We start from the raw sequence: 19,480 nt of genomic DNA, 5'->3' as shown, positions 1-19,480 counted from the left end.
TTGTTGCAATCATCTCCAATTGTAATTGTAAATAGCACAACTCATGACAAAAAAGCTTTAGCAAATGAGGCGCAGCTAGGTGATGTGCAGGGCTATTTGAACTCTATAATGGGATGTTCAGGAAGCTGATGATGCCCATTAATTCACAAACCAGTGGCATTTAAATTCCTAGATTCGCTGATTGTTGTTACAAGAAGAAAAAAATGCAGCTTTTAAAAGCTGAAATGTTGTTTCTTTTTATTTTAACCAATTTCCTCCTTGTTCAGTATGTGGCTCATGAATGGAAAACATTTTAGCATCTCCTTGCATTAAGTGTAAAATGGATGAATTAAGATGGCGTGGGCAGCCATCCCTGTCAAGGCTTCATTTCCGTAAAAAAACAAACAGGCAAAGCAGTAGTACTTTTGGATTTTTATTAGTAGCTTTTATGCTACAACGCAGAAAAAAAACATATTTTCTCTATGAATAGTTATGTTTATACCGTGGACTGGCAATAGCCTTTATTATGAGCACTTTGGGCTTGTGGGGACAGACAACTGTTTAGCATTTCTAAGTTGCTCTTCAAGATCATTGCCATTTTCTTACACAGACAAGGAGCCTGCAATAAAAGTGCATGCAATCTTTCATTTACCAAAAGCTTTTTGGGATTGGAAAGAAAAATGTAAAAGGCAGTAACTATTCTCTGTAATTTTGATGAATATGTAGTCAAAGTTCTTCAGCTACAAAAGTTTGACCTACTGCAAAGGAAAGGACGGTAAAGACACCCACAGTAAACCCTAAACTTGTCTCCACCCATTTTCCCCGCCTACTTGCCACAATCACCTCTAGGTGGATGTGGACAACTGGGCGACCGTCCCTGACTTAAGTCATGAGCCAGCATAGAACACAAACAGAACAGACAAACAAGTAGGGATGGTCAAACAGGCAGGGGTCACAATGAACGGGCAGCAGAGGTACAAAAGTATAATCGAAAGAGACGTCAAGTGACAAGCCAAAAGGTCAGGGCAGGTGGAAAACTAGGATAGTCAGAGTAATGGAGCAGAGGTCAGATAAGCCAGAGAATGAACACAGGGAAATAACAGGGAACTCTTAGCTTGTTAGGGTACCTAGACCAAGTAGCCAGCAAGGTGTAGCCAGATACTGAGACCTTTAATAGAAGAAACCTGGTGGACAGGAAGGCTTTTGGGCCACACATGGAACAGAAACAGCAAGGAGGAATGGAGAAACCAGCTGTAAATCACTAAAGCCTGTGGAGCCTCATTTAAGAGTTAGTCACCCTCAGTTGAGGAAGGCTATTCAGCCGCAACGCATCCTGGCTGTTCCAGTGTGATGTTCCTTTTGCCTTTACATGTGCCAATAAACCTAATTTCATCAAGCGGTGAGTGCCGGAAACGTCTTTATACCTACGTTGCCTGTCATTTACGTGCACAACCATCACAGAGTGCTGACATTGGTTCACTATCAACTAAGAGCCGATTGGGTGGAGTTTGGGATGGATTACTGCTGGTAGCCCAGGACAGTTCAATAGACAGTAAACTCTCAGTTGAGACTCAAATTACACTCTAATTACTGTTATTACACTGAAATTACTGTTACTTGACAAAGCTTTGACATGTCATAGAAAAATGGCAAAAGTTTTCATCCCTGCTGATTGTTAGAATGAGCCAGGAGAAGCATTGACATTGATTGCTCCTGCTGTAGGAGATGGATTTTGTAACGAGCCTATAGAGCCTATGTCCTTGAAGGCGATGGTGAGGGGTATGAACACACAGACCCTGGCTGATCAATACTTTTGACGTCTCTCTATGGCAGTAAAAGTAATAACAGCAATACTTTACCACTTACAATATGACAAATGACTGAATAAAACATCACATTCTCTGGTGAACCTACATTATCATAACATGTATGTGGATGTTTCAGCTGCTTTTCCTAAATCCTATTTGATGGTGTAGAAAGACTGTATGGATGAAATCTGCTGACAGGTTCCCTTTAAGTTCCTGTTAAAAAGAGATATGAAACATAATATAATGTGTCTCTCTATTCCTGCTGTAAATCTTACATAGCTGTGCATTATATAAAAGTAATTTTGAGGTAACAGATGGATGTTCAAGGGGATATGGCAAGTAAATATGCCCTACTAATCCCATAAATAATATTTGATTGGCATGTGCACACTGCATGAACCAAATTAAAACTGTCCTCCCATTGGGCTTCCATGCTGCAGCCACAGAAGGCTTACAGATATAATGACATGATATCATTTCCATATTTTAAGTCATTGTTTTAGACCAAAAAGAGAAAATAATTTTTAATATTTTATATTTTTAAGAATTTGCCTGTCTGCAGGTAATAGCATGTGGTATGAACAGTATTATAAAAATGCCCCATTGTTGTTAAATAACCTCAATACTGGTGAATAAAAAGATGAAGTTAATATGCTACAACATTTTGTATTTTAACTTCTATTTTTAATACTTAAGTAATCAGATAGAAATATTCAGAGATCAGAGATTCTGATGCCGTGGGGGAAAAATACAGATTCTGCTTTGAAAAAAATATATAAAAAGGACTATGAACAGCATCTGACTTTAAGCTGTCCACTGTCAAATGTGATTTAGTTTGGCTACAGTGTGGCTACAGATAGCAATAGATTATTTTACATAGGCAATGTGTGAAAAACATATTCTCAAGTTTAAAGGGGGTATTCTCATCATTAGATGTTATCCCTATTGACAGGATAGGTGATAACTAATCCTAAAATTGGTGGATAAAATTTCTTCCAAATAAGTAAAAGACATTCAGGCTTCTGAACATAGTAAACAATCCAGAGATTTATTGCCTGTTACAGGTACACTAAAGCAACCTACCATGGTACCAAGGGTATAGGGAGGGGGCATGATAAGCATGATACTATATGTGAGCTTCTACAGAAGAGTAAAGCGGCCAATTGATTTGGCATGCATTGTAAATGTACTTTCTGTATCTGAAATATCTTATTGCACTACTTTTATGCTGTGGCTTTTATGTTATGGCTTGATCATGGCCATGTTGATCCCACAACCAACAATAGGGCATGTACAACAGAGACTTAAAGAATTGTTTTTACTTTGTAATATAACTTTATTTAAAAAAAATAGTTTTGGTATTTATCTACAAACATTTTCAGTGCCTGGTAGCAGTAAGGGGCGACACGGCCCCTCTGCTGCTACCATTGGGCAATAATCCATGCTGATAACCTGCTCTGTTCTTGTTCTGATGAGCATGTTTTCCCACCTACTGTATATACTTATAGTTATAAGTAATATAATTTTATTAAAGCAATGTATTGATTTTTTTTGTCTCAGGCATTCCCCTGTAAGAGAATGTGTAATTAGAAAATGAGTAATTGTTTAAATAATATTTTTACGTTAAATATACTTTTTTGAAAATTTTTGATGCCATTTTTTCTTCATTTTCCATTTTTCTATCTATATTATAAAATAATTCTGAAATCTTACAGTTTGCATTCTCACCACTGGGGCTAAAACTTCCTGTTGTGTCTGTAGTGATAAGAGGAGGCTGCTGTAAAGGGATCTGTACAGTGTTGCAGCGACATGGGACACCATTGGATAGATAATAGCAGCTCCTTGTGCAATGACCTCTTTAAAGGTCACAGAGCATGCTCAGTAATGTTTCACATTAATGTATGTCACTAAATTCTGTTAAAACAGCCCAGGCAAAATGGTAGCCCATAACAATATACAAAAAAGTGTAATAAAAAATTACAGTAAGAAAATAGAAACAGATTGGAATAAAAGAACTTTTTTTTTTTATCTGAAAATTTAGGTGACACATTCTCTTTAAGGTCTTATGGTCATAATACACCAATCTGCTCACTGGAACCCATGGTTTATGGCAACCTAGTATGAAAAAAATCATCCCCATCGTTGCTTAATTTATTCATGGCTAACATAATAGACATTTGCTGTCGACATTGCTGTGTTGATTTCAGATGCACTTTAAGGCTATGTTCACACTACGTAAAAAACACGGCCGTATTTCATAACAATGGCCGTTATTTGCAAAATGACGGCTGTTGTTTGCGCAAATACGGCCGTTGTTATGAAATACGGCCGTGTTTTTACGTAGTGTGAACCTAGCCTAATAAGATGCCCTGATTTCTTTTACCTCTATTTACAGTATATCATTCTAGATAATTCCTTAAAGTTTTGATGATCAGTCTTGCTAATTTTATTATTTAATGGTTCTTCTATAAGCTCTTGGTTTACATTAATCTAGAAATCCATGATTTTATGTTACTTCCCATCTAATTGCTACAAAATGTGCACATTTTATGGATCCAAAAGTTTTCTGTTCTCAGTGAAGATGAGATGGGCTGCTTAATAAAGCATGTTTATTATTGTAAGCTAATCCTTTGTTCTCTGTACCAAACATAAAATTAATAAAACTTTGTTACCCATAAGTATCCTCATTGTTTATTAGGTGGATGCACACTTGTAAAGCCCATTAATTTTATGTGGTTTGATTGATGAAATACTATTGTGAGTCCCAGATTATGCTTCTCCCCCCCTCTCTCCCACCTTTCACTTGTCGAAAAGCAACTGAACTTTATTGTCTGGACGGTTTCCATTGTAATTACACTCCACATAAACAGAAACAAGGTGCCTGTTTTAAACCAATTGGTCAGCAGGAAATATTTTCCAACATGCTATAAATGAACTTGAAACAAAGGCATTAACCTCCATGGTGAAAGCCGCAGTGCGTGCAGTGCTATGATAACATGGCTTGTCAAATGAAAAACAATAAACTGTTCATCATATGAATGGGGCACATTGAAATCTAGGTAAATGCTAAACATATAGTGAATCCATCCAAAACAAATGGCAGTATGGGAAATCTAAGCTGCACATTTAAGAGGTCTCCATTGAGTTCAGCTGGCTCACTTTGTGAAATCTATTGTCACATTTCTGAAATTGGATTCTGCAAGTAAAACAAATGAGAGAGAATCGGCATACAGGGAATTGGAAACCCAATTTCACGTCTGTCAGCTTAGTTGCTAAGGTGTATATAACCAGAGCTCTTCACAAGTTATTCAGAATATTGCAATGGGCTCATTGTGAGAATGTTATAGCAGGGTCAAAAAGTACATTGTTGTTTCTGTGTTTTAATCACATCTAAAAGATGGAAAACTGTACATGGCATTTTTTATGTTCCCATTGGAAGATGAATGTATTTATTGCAATAATGTACGAACCATGTGGCAAATAATAGAATAGTTTTCTCAATCTTTTTTTGTACTCATACAACCTTGGGCTTTGATTCTCAAATTGTGAAACCTAGCTGGAGGGATATGCAGAAGTGTGTGAGGTGTCTTACTTTGAGCAACAGGGGACAAGTTACTGGTATCTGCCAAGTAAATAGAACAGAGGTCAAAGCCCTTGTGTTATTACTTTGTGACTACTAGAATAATAGCATTACACAGTGTGGAATAGAAGTGACTGCTGCAAGAATCAGACTGTACATGAAGTCATTAAAAATAACATTAAAGCCACCTATCCTTATATTGTACCTTTGCCCCTTGTGCTGCCAGAGAAGATCTGACACTTGTGCATGGACTTTAGAAGATCTTTTGTGACCTCTGGTCTTCAGTCTCTCCTGGCTTCCTGCATTGTCACCTCCTGGCAAGACATGCCCACTCATCCAATCAGTGATTGCAGCGGTGTCCTGCTTCAGTCACTGACTGCCTAAAAGGTCATTTCTAACCGGGGGCAATGTGTACTTCATTTGATTTTTTTCAATGATCTCCCTGAGCTCAGCGATTGCTGTGTTTTGTTGGTCTACTTTTCATTGCCCCCGTTAGTCAGAATCAAGCTCTACACTGATGAGGGGCAAATACCCCTAAACAGCTGTCTGTGGATGGATGTCTGGCTTTGGAAAACCCTTGTCATGTTGCAATGATCAAAACTGAGTTAGACTTTGACGCAAAAGGGGCCACCCTGGTATTTTTCTCTTTATGTTCTAATACTTACAATCGAGTGGGACTTAAGGGGCTACGTATCAGGGCGGTTTGGTGATCCCCCCCACTGGGGGGCAACCCTTGGCAGCAGGTCTTCCTTCCCTCAAGGGATATCTGGCTATTCCTGTGTTTTGAGACTGAGGCTCCACTGACTTCTTTTTTGCATAAGCTGGGAAGTGACATAATTGGACCTGGAGTTCTTTATTATGTACCTTTACCCCCTGCCTACCCAGGATTTTTAGATTTGGCCAAAGTTCTGCTTTAAGATTGGACTTAATAGTTAGTAGGAGCTATTGGCCCCATGCTGTCGTAGACTACACTTTTTTTCAGTAACACATTCTCTCACCTAAGAGACTGCACTAAAACTGAACTCTCAGTTTAGGGTAAGCTCTTTTTCATATTTCTAGAAGGTTCATAGCCGTGTGAGTGAGTGAGTGAGTGAGTGTGTGTGTGTGTGTGTGTGTGTGTAGATTAATCATTGCATAGCTCTCAGCCTTTCCTGGTACATAAATTAATTTCTCCTCAATAATCAAAGCTTCTCATTCCAGTATCTAAGACTTTGCTCATGCTGCACCAGTTCTCTGGATTGCTTTCCCAAAACACTTAAAGGGGTTGTCCGGCGCTAAAAAAATTATTCACAGAATAACACACATTACAAAGTTATACAACTTTGTAATGTGTGTTATGTCTGTGAATGGCCCCCTTCCCCGTGTCCCACCACCCCCACCCGTGTACCCGGAAGTGTGGTGCGCTATACTCACATGTCACGTGCCGACCACGGTCTCCGATCCTCAGCAGTGACGTCTTCTACGGGCGGACGGCGGATCTTCCCGAGTGCCGGCCGCCCTCTGCAGCGTCATCCGAAGCTCAGCCGCAATTGGCTGAGCATAACTGTGCTCAGCCAATCGCAGCTGAACAGCTGATGACGTGGCCGCGTCATTAGCCGCGCCGGACAACCCCTTTAAGACTCATTTCCAATACCCATAGTTTTAATCATGCCCTAAAGAATCCTCTGTTTACACAGGCTGATAATATTTACTAAATAATTGCATAACAATATAAAACTATAAAAACAATTGATATGAAACAAGGCACATAGCACATTCAAAATACAACACCCAACCACAGGTCCCACAGGGATCCCAGTGGGACACCACTCTGATCTGTGGGGTCTAAATGCTCACTACACCCTATGAATGATGAATTCTCTGAGGCATATCGTTTAAAGAATGGGATAACTTAGAGGCGTAGCTAGCTTTTCCTGCACCCGGGGCCAAGATTTCCTTTGGCGGCGCCCCCCCCCCCCCCCCTCTCCCGGACACCTCAAACGGAAACTTCTTGCCACACTGGACTTAAGGCCGCTATAAAACAATAAGACACATCACAGATACACATATACAGACATACACACATATGCACATATACAGACACATATGCACGTATACAGACACATAACAGATACACATATACAGACAAACATATATATGCACATATACACATCTACAGACACATGACAGATACACATAAACAGACATACACACATATGCACTTATACAGACACTTGACAAATACCATATACATACACATATGCACATATCCAGACACATACACATACAGTATATATGCACATACTGTATACAGACACATATGCACAAATACAGACACATGACAGATACACATGTACATATACAGACATATACACATATACATACACATGACAGATACACAAATGCACATATACAGAGACATATACAGATACAAACACATATGCACATATACAGACACATGACAGATACACACATGCACATATACGGACACATACACACATATGAACATATACATACACATAACAGATACATATATACAGATACATACACATATGCAGAATCATGACATAAATACAGACAGATAAACATACAGAAACAAAAACGTTCACTTTCAATGTAGGGAAGATGCATACCTCCTCCTCCTTCATGGTAGCTAGCACAAGCAGCTTCTCCCGCCCTTTCCCCTGCTGCTCTGACATCAGAAGGTCCCAGGAAGAGGCCTGAACTCCTAGTGAGGGGGTGGCGGAGGGGCCCGGGGGTGCAGGGGAGGGGGACTCTCCTCTCTCTCCTGCCTGTATGAGCGGCATGAGAGGCAGTAATACAGTAAGTGGCAGAGAATATTCTGTGCAGGCAGGCTGGAGCTGCAGGCTCAGAGGACACAGGAACTCAAAAGAATCTTCAGGTGTCCCGACTGTCTCCTCACCCTGAAGTGCAGAGCTAATGTCCAGGTATCTGGAGGCTCCTTACACCATGACTTCCTGCACTCACAGCGCCTCTCTGTCGGCAGCTTTTAAGGTGACAGGGACGCTGTGTGCGTGCAGACTCCATTCACACAGGCCTCTGTCACTTAGAAGCTGCAGACAGAAAGGCACTGGGTATGAAGGAGGCTTGCGCCCCCCCTCCAGCCTTGCGCCCGGAGCAGCTGCCCCCTCTGCCCCCCCCCCCCTCGCTACGCCCATTGGATAACGTCCCCACTGCACTGTTACTTCAGGGGTGGTACATATGTGACATGGCACATGGAACCCTAAAATTATTTCAGCACAATCTGCACAAAAAAGATCAGTCCTGTATGTTTAACTAGCAGTACATATGCTAAATATGATGCTCATTCCCTTCTTAATCATGCTGCCTGTTCAGAGATTTATAACCACATATAGGGATACTGCTATACTAAAAAAATAAATCATCTTCAGACAAATTTTGGGGTTGCTTATGCCCCTATGTTCTTTCTTATAGGAATTATTTACTTAAAAATAATTACATTAATTACTGGAAAGAAAAACTAAATTTACATTCTAGCCGTCCAATGCTAAAAGCTTTCCACAAACACCTGTGGAGTCTAACACTACAAGATAAAATTTTTGAAGGATGTAGTTTCCAAAATGGAGTTAAATTTATATTGGTACCATGCACTGTTCATGGTGTCCGAAAATTGTTCCTGCAAAATAAATATGCAAAATGGTCCTTCTTCTCTTCTGAGCTGTGAAAATGGATATAGGCTGACAGTAAAGGAATGTGTGTGTGTGTATGGGGGGGGTGGGGTGTCCGAAGTTCTCAACCCTCCTAATTTCCTTGAGGAGTACAGTTTCTGTGTATTAGTATTAGGTATAGTATTTTATTTTTGTGTGTGTGTGTGTGTGGGGGAGGGGGTTGAAGTGTTTAGGCATCTCAATAGGGTATCTGAAAAAACATCCTAATAAAAACATGGCCTCAAAATCCACAGGGGGATCCTTTATTTTTTAGACCTGTGTACGAGGAAAAGAGCACACTAGGGCCGCACATTGAATATTTGTCAACACTGCAGATCGTGGGTATTAAATATTGACTTGATTTTATGTGTTACTGAAAAATACAAATTGCAATGGAAAGTTTGCACAAAAAGAATTTGGAAAAAAATAAAATAAATATATATATATATATATATATATATATATATATATATATAATTATAATTTTATCTCTATTTTATTTTAATTCCTGTGAACCATCTTAAAGAGGTACTCCAGTTAAAAGCTTTTTCCCAGTAATTGAAACACATTACAAAGTTATATAACTTTGTAATATGCTTAAATGACCTATCTGCCTCCTTCCCTATCTTTTCCCCCTTAACCCCCCCCCCCACCAGGAAGTGAAGTAAACTCATTCTTACCTAATACATTTTGACCTTGGCTTTTCTGTGGCAGCCATTTTGTGACAATGACATCATCTAGAGAGAGGCGGGTCTAAGCCCTGTTAAGCCAGCCTCCCTTTGTCAGATGACTCAGGTTGCTCAGCTCTGATTGGCTGAGCAGGATGTAAGCCATTGAATAGTTTTACAGTAAGACATCACAGAAGACAAAGTGCATCATGGGAGACCCCAAACCAGGAAGATGATGTCATTGTCACAAAATTGCTTCCACAGAACAGCCTGGGGTCAACAGTCATTAGGTAAGAATGAATTTACTTCACTTCCTGGTGGGAGGTTGAGGGGGGAAAAGATAGGGAAGGGGGAGATAGGTGATTGAAGCATATTACATTTATGTAACCTTGTAATTAGGGATGGTCCAAACAGAGTTCGGTTCGGGTTCGTATGAACCCGAACGCTCGGCAATGATTCCCGCTGTCTGCCCTCTCCGTGGAGGACCGCCTGGAAAACTGGGATACAGCCATAGCCATAGGCTGTATCCCAGTTTTCCAGGCGGTCCTCCCGCTGTACCCACCCGCTGCACGGAGCGGGCAGACAGCGGGAATCTGATGCCGAGCGTTCGGGTTCATACGAACCCGAACCTTGGCAGTTTCGGACCATCCCTACTTGTAATGTTTTTCAATTACTAGGAAAAAGCTTTTCGTTGGAGTACCCCTTTAAGGGTTAGTAAAGTTTCTAAACATTGTACAGTATATTCTTTAGGCTGGGTTCACACTACATATATTTCAGTCAGTATTGTGGTCCTCATATTGCAACTAAAACCAGGAGTGGATTAAAAACACAGAAAGGATCTGTTCACACAATGTTGAAATTGAGTGGATGGCTGCCATTTAATGGCAAATATTTGCTGTTATTTTAGAACAACGGCTGTTATATTGAAATAATGGCAGTTATTTACTGTTATATGGCGGCCATCCACTCAATTTCAACATTGTGTGGACAGAGCCTTTCTGTGTTTTTAATCCACTCCTGGTTTTGGTTGCAAAATGAGGACCACAATACTGACTGAAATATACGTAGTGTGAACCCAGGTGTATGTTTTTTCTTTTTTACATGAGGTGATTTATGAGGCTTTTAGCACACAGATCTCTCAAATCCAGTTTAGAAATGAATTGGTCCCTTAAAAAAAAAAAATCAATGTTGTGCAGCATTTACAGGCCGATTGTGTCAATTAATACCATCAAGATATTTGCCAAGGTAATTGCTAGGAGGCTCCAGTTGACATTTCCAATGCTAATAATATTACATCAGGATGGACTTACCCTTGGTAGAAAACACAACCAAAGTCTTAAATTTAAATTATTTGGCAAACAAAAAAAAAACCCCACCTGTACTGCTCTACTAACAAACAATACCGAAAAGGTCTTCAATAGGATATTTTTAGAACTTACTCCAGGGAAATTAGTTTTTTCTGTTAAGATTATTTAGAAGAGGATAACCTCGTACCTGTCTCTAAAAATAGTAAGTAAATGGAGAACTCAAATTCTCAATAAGGAACAGCACTAGGTGGGGCTGCCCCTTGTCCCCATTGTCTGTCTTGACAATGGTAGTATTTTTACAGATGGACAGGGGCAAAAACATCCAAGGTGCTAGAAGCAAAAGTCATCAGTATAAAATACTAATCTAAGTTGATGATTTGCTATTCAATTTAATGAAACCTTACCAGCCTTATTAGAGAATATAACAATTTATTTCAATTTTAATAAAATTTTAAGAAAAATTTTAAAGTTAATTTTAAAAGTCAGAACTAATAAATATTAATCTACCTGTACATTTATAATTTAATTTCCCTCCAATTAGCTAAGATTGAAAGAGTGAGCTTTCTGCTGCTGAGGAAAAAGCCAAGGAAGGCTTTGAAAATCCCCACGAGGTTCGGCGGCACGCATGCGCAAGACTGCCACATTATAAAAGTGAGCACTCCACTAACGCCAACGCGAGTGCCCGGAACCAAGCAGCATCACCTGTTGGAAGACTCCGCCAAACGGCCTGACACCACACGGAGTATCCAATACGACTGGACGGGTGAGTGGTGCTACCAGCACCTTTCATGCATTTACGATTGGCCAAAGCCCTATCAAGCCATGACTTATGGGCTACTCACACAGACACGCCAGTTTGTGACTTATCTGTACAACATAGCTACTCTTGTCTTGCTGCAACAACGGGCCATCCACATATTTATGTATACAAAACTTAACAGCGCACGTCAGTCCCGACCCACGGCTATATTCATATACAAGGTCATAGTAACCTTTTATATTTTTTCATATTTTACTTTTTCATGTTTTATATTTTTTATCTGTGATTTTTCTTTCTTCTGACCTTCCCCTGGGGCTGATCACCCCGTACCGGTAGATTCAGAGACTTTATTATACCATTTCAGAGACTATCATCCAGTAACCATCAGAGACATTCCTTACACACACACATTGTGTGTTTATCGTTTTTTTAACCCTGTGTATTAACTATTTTTATTTGTATGTTTATTTGATATTCTCTTAGCTAGAAAATTCATTTACCGTATTCATGTATTTGTAACTCACTCATATTATTATTACTACTCGATTCCAATCACGATTCACTTGTTCAATACATGTCTGTATTTTAAATCGTACCAATACTCTATTCATCATATATCTTTATCTATACACCACTCCTACCATTAGTCTTTCTTGAGGACCTGTTACCCCTGTCTTTCATTCATTTTTCACCTCCTAGGGTTAGGAAGCCTTACAGGTTCACCTCGTTAGACTCCAGTTCAGTAGATCTCACACCTATCCTTGTTTCCATTTAATAAAAATGATTATTCTTTCTAATGTGCTATATTTACTGCAAACTCTCCCTCCTAATATACCCCCAACTTTTTTGGGGGCAAAATGAAAAAAAAAAAAAAAAATTACCAATTTAATTTAGCAGAAGAAAGGGTTTTCACTTAAAATACATAATAAAAAGTGGAAGGAGGTATTAGACTTTTATTTTAAACTATATAGAGATGAGATTTATATTCAACACCTTCTTGCTTAGCTAACCAATCATTCTTCAAAATAGTGGTGTAAAAAATAGAGTGAGATATCTTTGGGAACAATATACAAAGATTTTTGTGAATTAGACATTTAATTACAACATTTAAGTTTATGGCACAAACAGAATAAATAAGCTTATTTCCTACCCATTGTTACTAAGAATACACCACTTTTCTTCTTAATTTCACATAAATTCAGATAGCTTAGAAAGGAAGTGATACGGGATCCCATCCTATCTATCACTTCTATAAATAGTTTACTCTCTGGTGGTTGGTTATATCACAAACAAATATCCTGTTTTCTGAGATTTTACTATTATATCATTCTGATATTACTGATTTCCAAACTAGCAATGCAATTACTCAAGCTATATTTAAAAAAACTGTTGTCATTCCATTCATTCCATTTCTATGGTAGTTCATCTTTTCTTACGGATCTTAAAAACTTAGTTGTAAAATTGCCTCTAGATGAAATGAAACACGCTATAAAATAGATGAAAATTATTTAGATGTTTGAGGGGCAACCGTTCTGGAAAAAAAAATCTGAAAATAAGTTTTTATCTAAAGATTTTCAATAACTTGTAAAATTTGCTTTACTCAATCTAGATGACAATTTTGGCTTGATTAAAACATCTTCGGTGCTTCCTTATCTAAGGGGTGATGATAAGACCTTATTAGTTAGACATTTTAAAATTAAGGGAATTCTTAGTTTTCTAGAGTGGATAAAAGAGATTTAGGTTGACTTTTTTTCCATTGGTATTTTGCATTCACATAGTCACAGTCTGGTGTCTTTGTTCTCTTTCTGTTTTCCCTTGTTTATTGTGAAAATTTAGAAATTAAGAATTTACAAAAATAAATCAGTGTTGGAATTTTTTTATGAAAATTTACTGATAAACTCCTAAGCCCTCTTAACGTCCTAAAAGCATGAATGGCGCCTACCAAATAATGCCAACAGATATTGTAAAAGTGAAGTGTTGTGTTTATATGGCATCTTTAACAAATAATCGGTCATGTAGGCCTAAATATTGCTCTAATATAAGGTACAATGTGCCACAAAAAACACTGTGATAATCACTTGGATATGTTAAACCATCAAAAAGTTGTGTCCTGAACAGCAAAAGTGGCTGTGACCACACATTATGCCCTCTGAATATAATAATGCCACACACTGAACCTCTTAAAAAAGATTTTACACACAACAGTGCTCCTTGAATATGATGCTGCCGCATACTATACACCCTGAAGACAACAGCAATGTACCCACCGCTACAATTCATTATAATATATACTATGCCCCGAAATAAATTGTAATAGACATTGAGCCGCTTAATATTAATTGAAATACACAATGCACCCCCTGATGTTAATAATAACACATTCTGTGCCACTTGAAACAAATTATATTAAAAAATGCTATATACTCTCCTTGGCAACATCTCCTGATGTTTTTTAAAACACACACCATACTGCCTGAAATGATTATTAGTACGCACCATGCCCACTGTGACCCTCTGTATGAATTTTAGTTTACTGTGCACCTCTGAAAATAGTATTATCAGATACTCACCTGTCCTCTTTCCCTTGATGTCTTCAGATGAGACTACCACTAGTCTGTCCTGTCACGTAGAAAGGGCTGCAGGGGGCATATTAATGTAATCACACTGTCTGTATCACACAGGGAGCGCCGAGCGGCAGAATCACTAAGAATTGATTACAAGGCGCTTATACAATTAGTCAGTGTATCACAGAAAATTACAAGCTAAAACTTCCACTTATTCCCATATTTAAAACTCACACTGACTTAAATGAGAGATATAGGTTATGCAACAGTTTTTGTTTGCGAAATACATACCAAATTGCGTATAAATTGTTTATCCCTAGTAAACCTTGTTAATGTTCTTTACTTTCCTTATACAAGGTAGCCAAATTCTCCCTTACACCAACAGCATCTGATTTATTAATTGTTAGTGTGTCCTAGGGGCTTAATATCATGTTCAAGGGGGTCCCCCTTTGTGCAGTGTTGCAATAAGGTTTCATTGTAACACTGAACAGGTTAACCGTTGAGATTTACATCTCCAGAGTGGTATTTTCCAATGTAATCACTCTAATGCATTAGTACATCAATAATAAAAACAAACAAAAACATAAATAATTAAAATGCAACATGTGACACAGCTATGAGGGATATATGAGGGGTGCCTTATTTTAGCCCGACAAATTTAAAGCTTCATCTTCAGTTAAGTGTTAGATTGTTTCCTATGCAAATAAGGTGGTTTGGTGCACTGGGGGTGGGGCTACCACCCAAAGTGCCCTAATTCCCCCAGCTGGCCCGCCTCTCCTCATGAATATTGAGGTGGCTCTTTTCAATGACATCACTTCAGTGCTTGTCATGGCAGAGCACTAGATAAATACTTAATAGGAGGGGCCGGCCAGCCGAGGGAAGTAGTCCCACTCCAGTACACCAAGATGGCTCATTTGCATAGGGAATAAACTACAAGCTTAATGAAACTAACGAAAGAAACTAAAGAAACTACCTTCATCCTTAGTTGGATGCACATAACAAGACATAACAGCCCCACCACAGCGCACTGATTGGCTGAGCGGGACGTCCAGATGCCGGGAGCCCCTGAAACAAAGTGGAGCATTGAGCAAGTAAAGTATGCTCCGGCCAGCAGGGGGTTAACAGGCGGCATTTACATACTTGCAGCAGGATGTCAATGAATGACAAATAGAGAAGAGCGAACCTCGAGCATGCTCGAGTCTATCCGAACCCGAGCATTCGGCATAGCGGGGGCTGCTGATGTTGGATAAAGCTCTTAAGCTGTCTGGAAAACATTAATACATGGATATGTTTTCCACATAGCCTTAGAGCTTTATCCAAGTTCAGCAGCCCCCGCTATGCCGAATACTCGGTTTCGGATAGACTCGAGCATGCTCGAGGTTCGCTCATCTCTAATGACAAGGGATCCACAGCAGATTTTGCTGCAAATACGCCGTGTAAGATCTGCATGCGGATCCGTTGTGTGTGTGAGGCTACCCTCAGACCAAAGTCTTACAAACTCCCAAAATGCCTGTGACTGCAGTTTTTAATTAGGATTTCAAATTTCTATCTCATGTTTAGAAGCCAGTATAATGACAAAAGTCACAGTGCTGCTTGCTGAAAGCTCACTGCCAAATTGTCAGGTCTGAAAATACCATTCTGCATCGTTGTCATATAAACTCTTTACTATTCTTGCAGATTTTAAAATGCCACGATTAAGCAAAAACTAATTTCTGGAGAGGCAGAATCAGCAGAATGCAGAGCTATGAGTGAAAATAGCATGATGTAAAACAACAAGGCACATAAAACACTTTACTGTGTGCTCAGATCTGCTAAGTCATTGGGACACATCCAAGAATCAGCACATTTTAAATGTTACTAATTCACAAATTAAGAAGACATTTGCCACAGCTTTCTGTCACATCTTCTGTTGCTCCTTCAGTCGAGCTGAAATATAGGATGATGAAAATGTTACAAATCCTTATCTGCCGTCTGACATGTGTTGTTTGCAGTTCTTTATTTGAACATACAGCAAATATTGTACAAAATTGTTCCTAATATGACAGGTCTTGTTTGCTATCTGTTAAAAAGAGATTTGTCTTGAAAAACAGGAAACGGTAAACTAGAACGAATAGACCTTAGTTGTGACGTTAGAGCCCCAAATGAATGCAATCGAGTGGGTTGTGCATGAATTGTGGCTGTTAGGATGTTACCAAAGGCACATCCCACTCTGATCATTTGGGAGTCTAATGGTGCATTTACACAGAAAGATTTATCTGACAGATTTTGGAAGCCAAAGCCAGGAATGGATTTGAAAAGAGGATATATCCCAGTCTTTCCTTTATGACCCATTCCCTGTTTATAGTCTGTTCCTGGTTTTGGCTACAAAGATCTGTCAGATAAATCTGTCTGTGTAAACGCACCCTAAAGTAACAATATTATAGGGATTGGCAAAGGCTCTAGGGATGGGTGAGAACTTGATGAAATGAGAATAACCCTTTAAGACTTGCATATAAAATGCTGGCTTCTCATTGTCACTCTGCTAGTCGAGCTTGAGGCAGACTCCTTAAGCATAGACAATATGCCCAGCATAGAGGCATTTGCAATGCTGAGGTGCTGATCCAACACCTGCGGCAGCTGTCATTCCGCCTTTTAACCCCTTCAAGACTAAGCCTATTTGGGCCTTAATGACCAGGCTCATTTTTCAAAATCTGACCTGTCTCACTTTATGCACTCATATCTCAGTGATGCTTTAACGTATGCTAGCGATTCTGAGATTGTTTTTTCGTCACATATGGCACTTTATATTAGTGGCAAAATTTGGTCACTACTTTGTGTGTTTTTTGTGAAAAACATCAAAATATCATGAAAAGTTAAAAAAATTAGCATTTTATGAACTTTGAAATTCTCTGCTTTAATAATAATATATATGTTTAGATTAAAGTTTCTCATTTTAAAAAGGAACATTAGAGAAAAAGCACCCCAAAATTTGTAACGCAGGTTCTCCTGAGTAGAATGGTACCTCATATGTGGGCATAAACCACTGTATGGGCACACAGCAGGGCTCAGAAGGGAAGGAGCGCCAATTAGCTTTTTCAATGCAGATTTTGCTGAAGAAGTTTCTGAGCGCCAGATGCGTTTGCAGAGCCCCTGTAGTGCCAGCGGAGTAAAATCTCCCCATAAGTCACCCCATTTTGGAAAGTGCACCCCTCAGAGAATTTATCTTGGGGTGTGGTGACCATTTTGACCCCACAGGTATTAGAGGAAAGTATTCAAAAGTAGACAGTAAAAATGAAAAACTCGAATTTTTCCAATAATATGTTCGTTTAGTTTGAAATTTCTCAATTTCACGAGGAACAAGAGAAAAACATTACAGCAAAATTTATAACGCAGGTTCTCATGAGTAGAACGGTACCTCATATGTGGGCATAAACCACTGTATGGGCACACAGCAGGGCCCAGAAGGAAGGGAGCGCCAATTAGCTTTTTCAATGCAGATTTTGCTGAAGAAGTTTCTGAGCGCCAGGTGCGTTTGCAGTGCCCCTGTAGTGCCAGCGGAGTAAAATCTCGCCATAAGTCACCCCATTTTGGAAAGTGCACCCCTCAAAGAATTCATTGTGGGGTGTGGTGACCATTTTGACCCCACAGGTATTAGAGGAAAGTATTCAAAAGTAGACAGTAAAAATAAAAAACGCGAATTTTTCCAATAATATATTCCTTTAGTTTGAAATTTCTCAATTTCACGAGGAACAGGAGAGAAAGTTCACCCCAAAACCTGTAACGCAGGTTCTCCTGAGTAGAACAGTACCCAATATGTGGGCATAAACCACTGTATGGGCACACAGCAGGGCTCAGAAGGGAAGGAGCGCCAATTAGCATTTTCAGTGCAGATTTTTCTGAAGAAGTTTCTGAGAGCCAGGTGCATTTGCAGAGCCCCTGTAGTGCCAGCTGAGTGAACCCCCCATCATAAGACACCCCATTTTGGAAAGTGCACCCCTCAAAGAATTCATCTTGGTGTGTGGTGACCATTTTGACCCAACAGGTATTGGAGGAAAGTATTCAAAATTGGCCAGTAAAAATGAAAAACTCAAATTTTTCCAATAATATGTTCATTTAGTTTGAAATTTCAAAATTTCACGAGGAACAGGAGAGAAAATGTACCCCAAAATCTGTAACGCAGGTTCTCCTGAGTACAACGGTACCCCATATGTGGGCATAAACCACTGTATGGGCACACAGCAGCGCTCAGAAGGGAAGGAGCGCCAATTTGCTGGAGCAAAACCGCAGCTAGTAATAGTTATTAGAATAGCGCAGTTACTAAAATACAATACAAAAATGAGATTACAGGTAACGTGGGGTGGTTACAGACAGCCTGGGGTGGTTCCGTGTAATCTGGGGTGAATACGGACAAACTGGGGTGGTTACGGTGAACATGGGGTGGTCACAGGCAACCTGGGGTGGTTACTGGCAACGTGGGGTGCATACGGACAACCTGCTGTGGTTACAGACAATCTGGGGTGGTTACAGACAATCTGGGGTGGATATGGTCAACATGCTGTGGTTACAGACAACCTGGGGTGGTTACAGGCAATCTAGGGTGGTTACAGGCAACCTACTGTGGTTACGGTAAACATGAGGTGGTTACAGGCAACGTGGGGTGGTTACGGGCAATCTGGGGTGGTTACGGACAATCTGGGGTGGTTACGGACAATCTGGGGTGGTTACGGATAAACTGAAGTGCTCTGTACAGGTAATCTGAGGTGGGTACCTGTAATCTGGCATGGTTACGGGCAATCTGGAGGGGGTCATTGGCAATTTGGGGTGGTCAGTGGCATGGTGCGGTGGTCAGAGGCAATGTGCGGTGGTCAGAGGCGACCTGCGGTGGTTGCGTGCAATCTGGCATGATTACGACTTGGGGGACGGACACTGACACTTTTTATCCCCTGTCACCAATCATTCATGGTGACAGGGGATAAAAAGTGCATCCCTGCACTGGGAACAGGCGATCGGCGGTGTATAGTATATACCGCCGATTGCCTGTTTCGGGACCCCACAGGGGGGTCCCCGATCACTGCCCCATGCTCTCCGCTACCTCCGGTGACGGAGAGCATGGGGTTTTAATTCATTTTTACATTTCCATTGCTGTGAACAGATATACTCTGTTCAC

This window comes from Dendropsophus ebraccatus, chromosome 2 (assembly GCF_027789765.1).
Source record: "Dendropsophus ebraccatus isolate aDenEbr1 chromosome 2, aDenEbr1.pat, whole genome shotgun sequence".
Lineage (NCBI taxonomy): Eukaryota > Metazoa > Chordata > Amphibia > Anura > Hylidae > Dendropsophus > Dendropsophus ebraccatus.
This window is presented reverse-complemented; position numbering follows the sequence as displayed.